The sequence below is a fragment of the Anguilla anguilla genome, chromosome 1, assembly GCF_013347855.1.
Source record: "Anguilla anguilla isolate fAngAng1 chromosome 1, fAngAng1.pri, whole genome shotgun sequence".
Lineage (NCBI taxonomy): Eukaryota > Metazoa > Chordata > Actinopteri > Anguilliformes > Anguillidae > Anguilla > Anguilla anguilla.
In genome coordinates, this window is record NC_049201.1 from 27,174,470 (window position 1) to 27,183,161 (window position 8,692).

Sequence of the window (8,692 nt, forward strand, 5' to 3'; positions counted from 1 at the left end):
GATGCGATGAAATACCGAAATGACATTAACCCCCCTTCCCCCCCCCCTCCACTGTTCCTCACTATTTCTACATTCAGTGTCACACCGGGGCCAGAAGGCTCTCGGCAATAGCCGCCGCGCGGGGCGTATATCGCCAGCGAGAGCTCAAGGTTTTAGCGCTAGGCATTACTCAGCAGGCCGATTAATGCCCCTGTGTGCCTCTGCGTTTGGGGGGGGGGGCGGCAGGGGGGTGTGTGACGCACGGCAGGGGACCCATACGACCTGCCAGCACTGCCGAGGTGACTGGCGATAAATAAGGGGGCGGGGTTGGGTGGTTGGGGGCGGGGGGGTGGGGGGAGGGGGGGCGGCTGCCACGGCGATGCGGTTTTATTGGCGTTTTCCCCCCGTATGGAGAGAGCGGGCCAGCTGGCCCGGACGCGTCGGTCCACCCCGAGGTCTCACTTTGTTTAATATTATACACTCTGTCAGGCTGCCGGGGACTGCTTGTCAGGATAGTTCACTGCTAACAGCGCAGCGGAATTTAGTAGGTCTTCGCTAGCGCAATGCTAGCACTTCATTTAATACCAGATATACGTGTGCAGGCTTGGTGACTAAAGCTAAAGTTACTGTCGATTCCAGTACATCTTGCTACACTTGACAAAAGTTAATTATCCTTATCTGCGCTACTGCACTATGATAATAAAGGATTGCATTATATATGTATCACCCAGGTGGGAGGTACACATTCATGGTGGCCGAGATTAGCTTTGTTCACTGTGAATAAAAAAGCGCAATTTTTTTTTAATAGTTTTAACAAAATCTGCCCTAAACTGTCCTGATGCTTTCAAGAACAAAATATGCTTTGTTTTTTTATAGGTATTTTAGTATTTTCAGTTACTGTGTAAATTGACTTACTTGAGAGAATGTAAGTCATTTCAAAAATACTTGTTCTTCAGAGTGCTTTTGGAGAATGAAATGTAAACAGCAAGTCCAAAGCTCTTGGGGATGGCTCAGTTCCACGAAGCATATCCATGGTGTTATTACATGCTGTTTGCAATAACACAAAAAAATTCTGACCGTACATTAAAAACTGTGGATTTAATATGGCACCTGTTTGGCAGTATTCCCAGTGAGGGAGGGTTTTAATCGACAGGATTGTCCTGGTCTCAGAGTGCAAGGACGACTCCTGATCGATCAAGTGCCTGCAGTCCGTACCACAACTGCAGATAAATTGGCAATCTAGTCAGCCGCCGGGTTGTGGAGTGGAGCTGAGTGCCAGCAAACAGCTCATCTATGCTCTCCATATTAAGAAATAATCAGCGTTCCTTCATTCGTCATTTAGATTAAAATCAAGGGTTTTTTTTCAAACGCATTTCATATTTTTCAAATGTATTTAAAAAAATTTTGTTGGTTGTTGTAGATGCGACCCAGCAGCGAGCTGCCGTATATCAAATTAATTACTCCATCTCCTCTCCCCAGCGTTTCGTGGAGTTCTCATCCTCTCCAGGCAGTTAATGTGCATTCTTCAGGTGTTGAAAGCGAGGAGGGAGGCGATCTTAAATTCCGTTAAGGGAGTCGGGGAGGCGCGCCGGGGGACGTACCGGCCGAGAGTAAATTCTGTTTTCGATAATTGAGCTTTTACGCAGCTCTTTTCAGGGCTCCTGTCATAATGCTATTACCGCTTCCAGGGATTTATGTGTCCCTGACACATCCAAACGCACAGCAGTGATGATGAAGGCCTGAAGAAAAAAAGCTTTTCTGCTCCATTGCATGTTAACCACACAAGTGTTTATATGCGATGCATATTGTCCCTACATCAAGTTGGATATTGATTAAAGTTTTTTTTTAAAAAAGGAATAAAAGCACTGTCTACCACCCCAGATTCAAGCTTGCAATCACTATGGTTGTCATACACACGCACCACTGTGCTATGTGTACTGTGTACTTTTTGCATGAGCACAATGCATTAAAATTCAACACATTGTTAGTATGTGTACATGTACATGCATATGCAGTATGTGTAACAGATTGACATTCATTTAGACTGAACCTGGTCCTGGTATTTTGGTATAAGGTTTAAATATGTTAAGAAAACATACATTAAAAAGTAAGATGAACTATTTTTATATAGAAGATGAACACCCAGTATCATGTTTAACACAGCTCAAAATAAAGTAAATACAGGGTGTTGTAGTGCTGAGGTGATTATTTGAGATTCTTTTTGGTCTCCTTTGACTTTAAAAGGAATACTGTAAAATGAACAAAAATGTCCCAAATTTCAGGAAAGATGCCAAAATGCAAATTGGCCTATTTTGACCTTGTGAAATAGGATTCAGGGGAAGGTAATTGTCTCTTTATTTATTTATTTTATTTTTATTTTATTTTTTTCCAGGGGGTGGGAGGGGGTGGGGGGAGACATCACAGGCAGAATCGGCTCCAAACCATTGAACCGTTGAGGTCATGTCTGAAACTCGGGGGTGGGCGGACGGAAGATTCTGGGATGTGCAACTCCAGGGACTGTTGAGGGCCACATTTGCATCTTCAGGAAATTGTTTGCATCCTCAGAGAACTGAATGCCCTCATTTGCAATTGAGAATTAATTATTCATATGTAATGAAGACTTTGTGTATCATCTTTCAAAGTGTGTGAAGAGCTTCAGGAGAAACAAAGGACATCATTTATCCATCCATCCTTCTGCCCATCTGTGTCAATTGATTTCTGTGCTCCCAGAGAGAGTGTACAGTGTTGCTTTTATATTGCTGTATATTACAAATATATGCCAGTTATATATATATATATTAGTTGCAGGCAGTGCCTTGGCATATAAGCTGCCAAGACTGTCTGCCACCTGTTGACATTTCCCAGTCTGGTTTTGTTCCTCCCAGGCTTGGTGGCTGAACACATTGATCTCTTCCTGCTGTGATTCCAATGCGGATGAGTCAGTCCATCCTCGGGGTGCTGGTCTCCTGTGCCAGTCTGTTCACTGGCCTTCGTGAGCACATGCTTGTCATGAGGCTTTGTGGTTCACACAGTTATGGGAAGCTTTTTAAATAACTGGCGGGCAGTGCCGTGCCTCAGAGACGTTTCTGAGGGTCCAGACTTCCCGGAAGAGCCTTTCTAGCACTCCAAAGGACAGGAGGAAGAGGAGAAGGAGGAGGTCATGGGAAAAGAAGTGGGGGGAGTGGCTGTACCAATAAAGAATTCCAACATGTGGCACATGAAATGCAATCCTGGAAACCGTGTGCACATACCCACATCCAATACCTGCAGGTGAATGTGTGTGGCTGTGTACACCATAATTGTAGATTCATAATGAAACAATTCACATGTGATTGAAGTGCACATTCTCAGCTTTTATTTAAGCCATACATAAGCCTATAAATTTAAACCTACTATATTTTAGAAAACTAATTGATGCTTTGAGTAAGTTCTTTGAAACGAACCCTTAGCCTTTAGCTGGATGTGCCAGGCCTATATCAAGTCAAAAGAAAAACATCACTTAAAATGGTAGGTACAGCATCCAAGCTTTTTCACTGAATAATCCTACCTGTCCTTGATGCAAAACATTAGAGACGCAAACACAAACATCTTTGGATGTTTGATATATATATATATTATATATCAAATTTGAAAGACGTATCCACTGATATCCAAATTCCGGAACTGCTTCATTAAAGTCTGTGTTGTATTATTGAAGTGCTGAGAAAATGTAAGTAAGACCAATAAATTTGGTTCCATTGCGTAAGGTTTAATGCCTAATTTCAATGGGCAAGTCATTCACCTGATCTGAATCCAAATGAACATGTCTTTCAAGCAGTCATTGCATGCAAAGTATATGCGACAAAGTACTAAATATGACTTTCTCTGAGATTAGAGAACAGACAGAACAAATGACTCCCACGTCAAAAATTAGAGAACACTTTTTGATGTGGGAGTCACTTGTAATTTCAACATTTTTGGAGAATCAAAAACAAAAGAAACAAGGAAAGGCTTCTTGAGTTAAGAGAATGCTTCGAACAGACAGGATCCACTGAGGGCAGCAGTGTACCAGTCTGCTGAGCAAATTTCCCTAAGTGTTTTTCATTTTCATTTCTTCCGTATTGCTGTCCGGGGGCCTTGTTGAAGAAATTGCTCCTCTCACTAAAACGATTGTCACAGATAGATTACCATTTAGCCAAAGAAAATAATTCTGTGAGTGTGTGTGTGCGTGGGGGGGGGGGGTGTTCTAGGCAGTGATGTTTTGCACAGTGAATTCATTTGCTGATTTTCTGGTGAGGGAAGACTTTCCTCAAGGGTCCAATTTGACTATTCAATTTTTAAAGAGTTTTTCCTAATGCAAGTGTTTACAGAAATTAAATGTCTCCATTGGCCATTTTCTAAAATGGCTACATTTTAGACATTCAAGGACACACTCTTCTCATACACAGTCTCTCTTCATGGGAAACTGGAACAAAGTGGGTGTGTTGCATCTGGAAGTACTGTATCCATCTATGTACTTTTCGATCCCGGGTGGACTGTTGTGTACATCTAATAATTGGTCCCAACCAATTGCACTTTCTTCACAGCTGAACACACCAGTGCCCCAGTACCTGTTTTGGACTACAGCAAAATGTTTTCACCATGGTTACATGAGCAGCCCCCATTTGTGTGAATGAAATGGGCCAATTAAATCATTAGGACCAGGTGTTGATTGGCATAGAATTTTGAAACAGATCGGCCCTTATTGCACACCACTGGGTTACACAGACAAATTATTCCTGCTGGCTTGTTCACACCATTGGAGTGGCTTATACCGTTTTTGTGTGTGAAACAGAAACGTAGAGCTGGAAGAGTTTCCTCTGGTATTGCTATCAAAGGCTGTTTTACAGAGGAATGCCAACAGTCCAGATTTGTCACTGTGGATTGTTTCCAAACCATGCACAGTAAAATGTTCGGAGTGAATTAAACCCTTGAAGTTTATAGTTTATAGGGGTCCAGAAAATGCACTCGATAGATAAATGTGTTCTTATCAGTGCTGATTTAAAATGGAACATTTTTCTGGGTAGCTTATTCCAGAAACTAAGCTTCAGTGGAAGCGTATTTGTTTCTTCCCTTTCTCACAGATGACAAGAATTCATAAACCAATGGAGTGGACTGGTGGCTTGGCCGTGTTGCACAGGGTTCTGGGAGTTGTGGTTTCTGGGTACAGCTCTAGGCTGCTCACCCTGCACCACAAGCCCTTTGCCTGCACCCTGCAGTGGGGGGAGGCCTAGTTCAGCTTTACTCGGATAGAGAGATAGAGAGAGAGAGGAGAGAGCACAAGTTGGAGTATGAGCCCAGTGGCACAGAGTGACACAGCTCGCCCCACCAGAGTCGAACATCAGCCTGGACCTCTGGTAGTCCTAATATACAAGCTACAGGTGCCTCTCAGATACTATACTTTCTGTAGGGTATTCAGGGTTCCTGAATCTGAAACACCTATGATCCTACCTGTGAGTCCAGCCTACTGTGTATCTGGTAACCTGAAAGCACAACCTCATACTTTGAGCCACTTCAGGTCAAAAAAAATAAATAATCAGAACGAAGATCCCCACCATGGCAACAGTATTTTTCAACATGTATTCAGGGCCACGGATAAAATCTTTCATTTGCATATTAATATTGACTTATTTCCTTTTAGTAAAGTGTCGTTATAACACCCAATGAATAGTGTTTCCAGTATTCAGCATCCATTTTTTAAATTTAGTTTGGGGGGTGGGGGGGGAGCTTCCAATTATAGGCAAAGTAATTCATTTAGTTTAGGTTTCCTAATGAGATAGTGTCTGAAGTACGGCTGCCTAACCCTGTTAATGGAGATCTACCATCCTGTAGGTTTTCATTTCAACCCTAATTTGGCACACCTGATTCTGCTGATTAGCAGCTGAACGAGATCTCTTGCTGGTTTATCGAGGGGTGCTTTTTAAGTGTTGGAGTGAAAACCTACCGGACAATAGATCTCTGGGAACAGGATCGGGCGACCCCGGCCTAAAAGGGTCCAGTCAGAGAGTCCCGGGCACGGTTGGCACGGGCGGCGGGTGGCACAGATGGCGCGCCGCCACGCTCCTCCGGCGGGCCGCCGTTGATTAAGTGCAGGGGCAGCGTACACCCATCCAGCTCCTTCAATTGATGTCAGTGGATGGCGGCCCCAAGCCATTCATTATGTTAACACAGCACTCAGCGCAGGCGTGCCTACAGGCAGTGAGCGATGCATTCCAGGAGTGAATGAAGAGGATTTTCCATAGACTTGCAGCTGCTTTTCTTCCCGAATGGTTTTTGCATTCTCTCTTCTGAGTGGTTTTTCATTTTTGTTTTATTGTTGAGCGATGTCGAGTTTTATTTTTCTTTATATTGTTCTTAGGTTTACTGAGGTCAGTTTAGTTTCTAAGAGGGACCACACAGTGTTTACTGATCTAATAATTCACTGCTATTTACAAAATGATTCATTTAATTCACTACCATATATTTAATGCAGTTTTGAATGACACATTTTTAAATATATATTTTTTATGTTAATTTTATACATACATGTTCATATTAGTTGTATTAGTTTTGTGTTAAACAATTTTACACAAAACCATGCACTGAATCTGAGTGTAAAGAACTTATGTTCTTTTCTTGCACTTGCATACCTTGTCACTTAATACTCAGGTTTTCATGAAAACAATACCGTTGGTTTTAGCAGTTACACTGCTACTGGCTACAACATCATTTATTATCCTTTTTTGTAGTACTTAAGCTCTTATCCCATTTGATTCATTTATGTGCTTGGGTGTGTTCAATTGTTAACAAAAAAACTGATGCAAAGTAATATACTGCACTCTAGTTCCAAAAGGAACAGCGCCACCTGCTGGCCTATCAAGCCCACCAGCACGAGTTTTTGAATGTAATGAGATTACAATGCTGGCAAGTCAGCAGCCCAGCCCACTAATCCTCCAAAATGATTTGTTATTGACCCGTCTTGTGTCAGAGGCAGTTTGTCTTCCAACAGCTAAAGCCAAATTGGGGTCGGTTATCAGTTGAAACTCAACACTTTTAAATGAAGGCCATTTGGAGTCGCCAAATGTGTTGGATCAGGTATTTAGTTGGAAGCTTGTCTCCACTGCTGAAAGTTCCAGCTAATACCATGGGATGCTAAGATGGTTTAAAATGGTTTAAGCTGTGTTTTCAACACTTCTAGCTGGTCATAGCAGATCCGTGGCTGGTCAAAGCTGGTCTCTAGCTGGACAAAGCTGGTCAAGGCTGGATAAGGTGGCAGAGTATGCTGGTGGTCAACTGGTGGACTACCTGAGTATATAAGCTGATCAGCTTGTCAGCTACTGGCTGACCAGCAAAAAAAGTGTGGAAAACATATCTTAAAGCAGCTTGACCAGGTTAGGCTGGTTTAAGCTAGAATTTTCAGCAGGGTCAAGATCTAAAACAAAATTAAGTGTATATTGAAAAGGTGGTTTTAAGGTTTCAAACTGCATGTACATAGTAAAAATGTAATCGATAATTTCCTAAATACAGTGGTGTTAATTTATAGGCCTATATATTCTAAATGACCATTTTAAGGTAAGAAATATCATGTCACAGGTCCACATATTCAATCAATAAGTTTATATAACCACCCATTTCACATCATAAACTGAATTTCCTTTATTGTCAAAATTGAAATGGAATTGACACCCCCATCCTTGACACATACAGTGTATTACAATATAGGCTATACATGTGCATGTTCATTTCCGTTATTGTCTCTTTGTGCAATTAAGACCCCCGGACATAAAATGATTCAGTGATCTAAGCCATATTAGTTATGGTCCATGAACCAGCACATTTCGAGCGAATCTTCCCTGTGCCTTTCACTGTTCTTCAACACGCCATATATTTTGTTAATGAACTTACAGTCCAGATTAATTGGCTCTTTGGCTGGGCACTGAGGTAAATACTGAGGTGATCCAATTTGACATTTAGTAGCAGGAAAGTTTCTTGGGTCATTAACTTTTTTTTTTTTTTTTTTTTTTAATGCAAACCGCTTTATGACAACATAAATGAAAGACTTCTGGCCGGGATTCACCACAAAAGTCCTTCAACAATTGGCGAAGACTCGTTTCAGTAAACAAACATTGTGAAGTCCTACCCGTGACTAGCTTTTTAAAGAAGGACACACATGACTGCGTGCCCAACACTAAAACACCCAATTCATCTAATCAAGGTCTTGATGTAGAGAGAGCTTTGCTAAAAACATCTGTTGGTGAGCCAAGGGGCTTTCATTGTTTGACAGATTTTCAAGCAAAATGTATACAGTAATCCAAAATTATGAAAACCTTCCCAGGGCATATACACTATGAGGATCTATGCTCAGCCATCAATTATTCATTCGTGCATATGTAGTTTTTTAGAAGTAATGTGTCAGCGTGCATTTGGGCCAAGATTGACCATAACAATCAGCTGACCTCACCTGGCAGCACATGGGCCTGCGTCTAGGGTGTTGACAACACGTTCACAACGCACAGTTCCAGACATCAATTTCACATATTTTTCACCATTTTGGCCTTCCATACCAGGAAAGGAGGCAAGGAAAGGAAGCAAGGACTGATAAAATAAGCGACTGGAATGAATCTAAAGCTATGGTTTTGCCCTCGCTCGCAGTTTTTCACCAACAGGATAAGAATAGTTTTACTAACATACTGAAAAGATGCTTCCTTATGTTTCC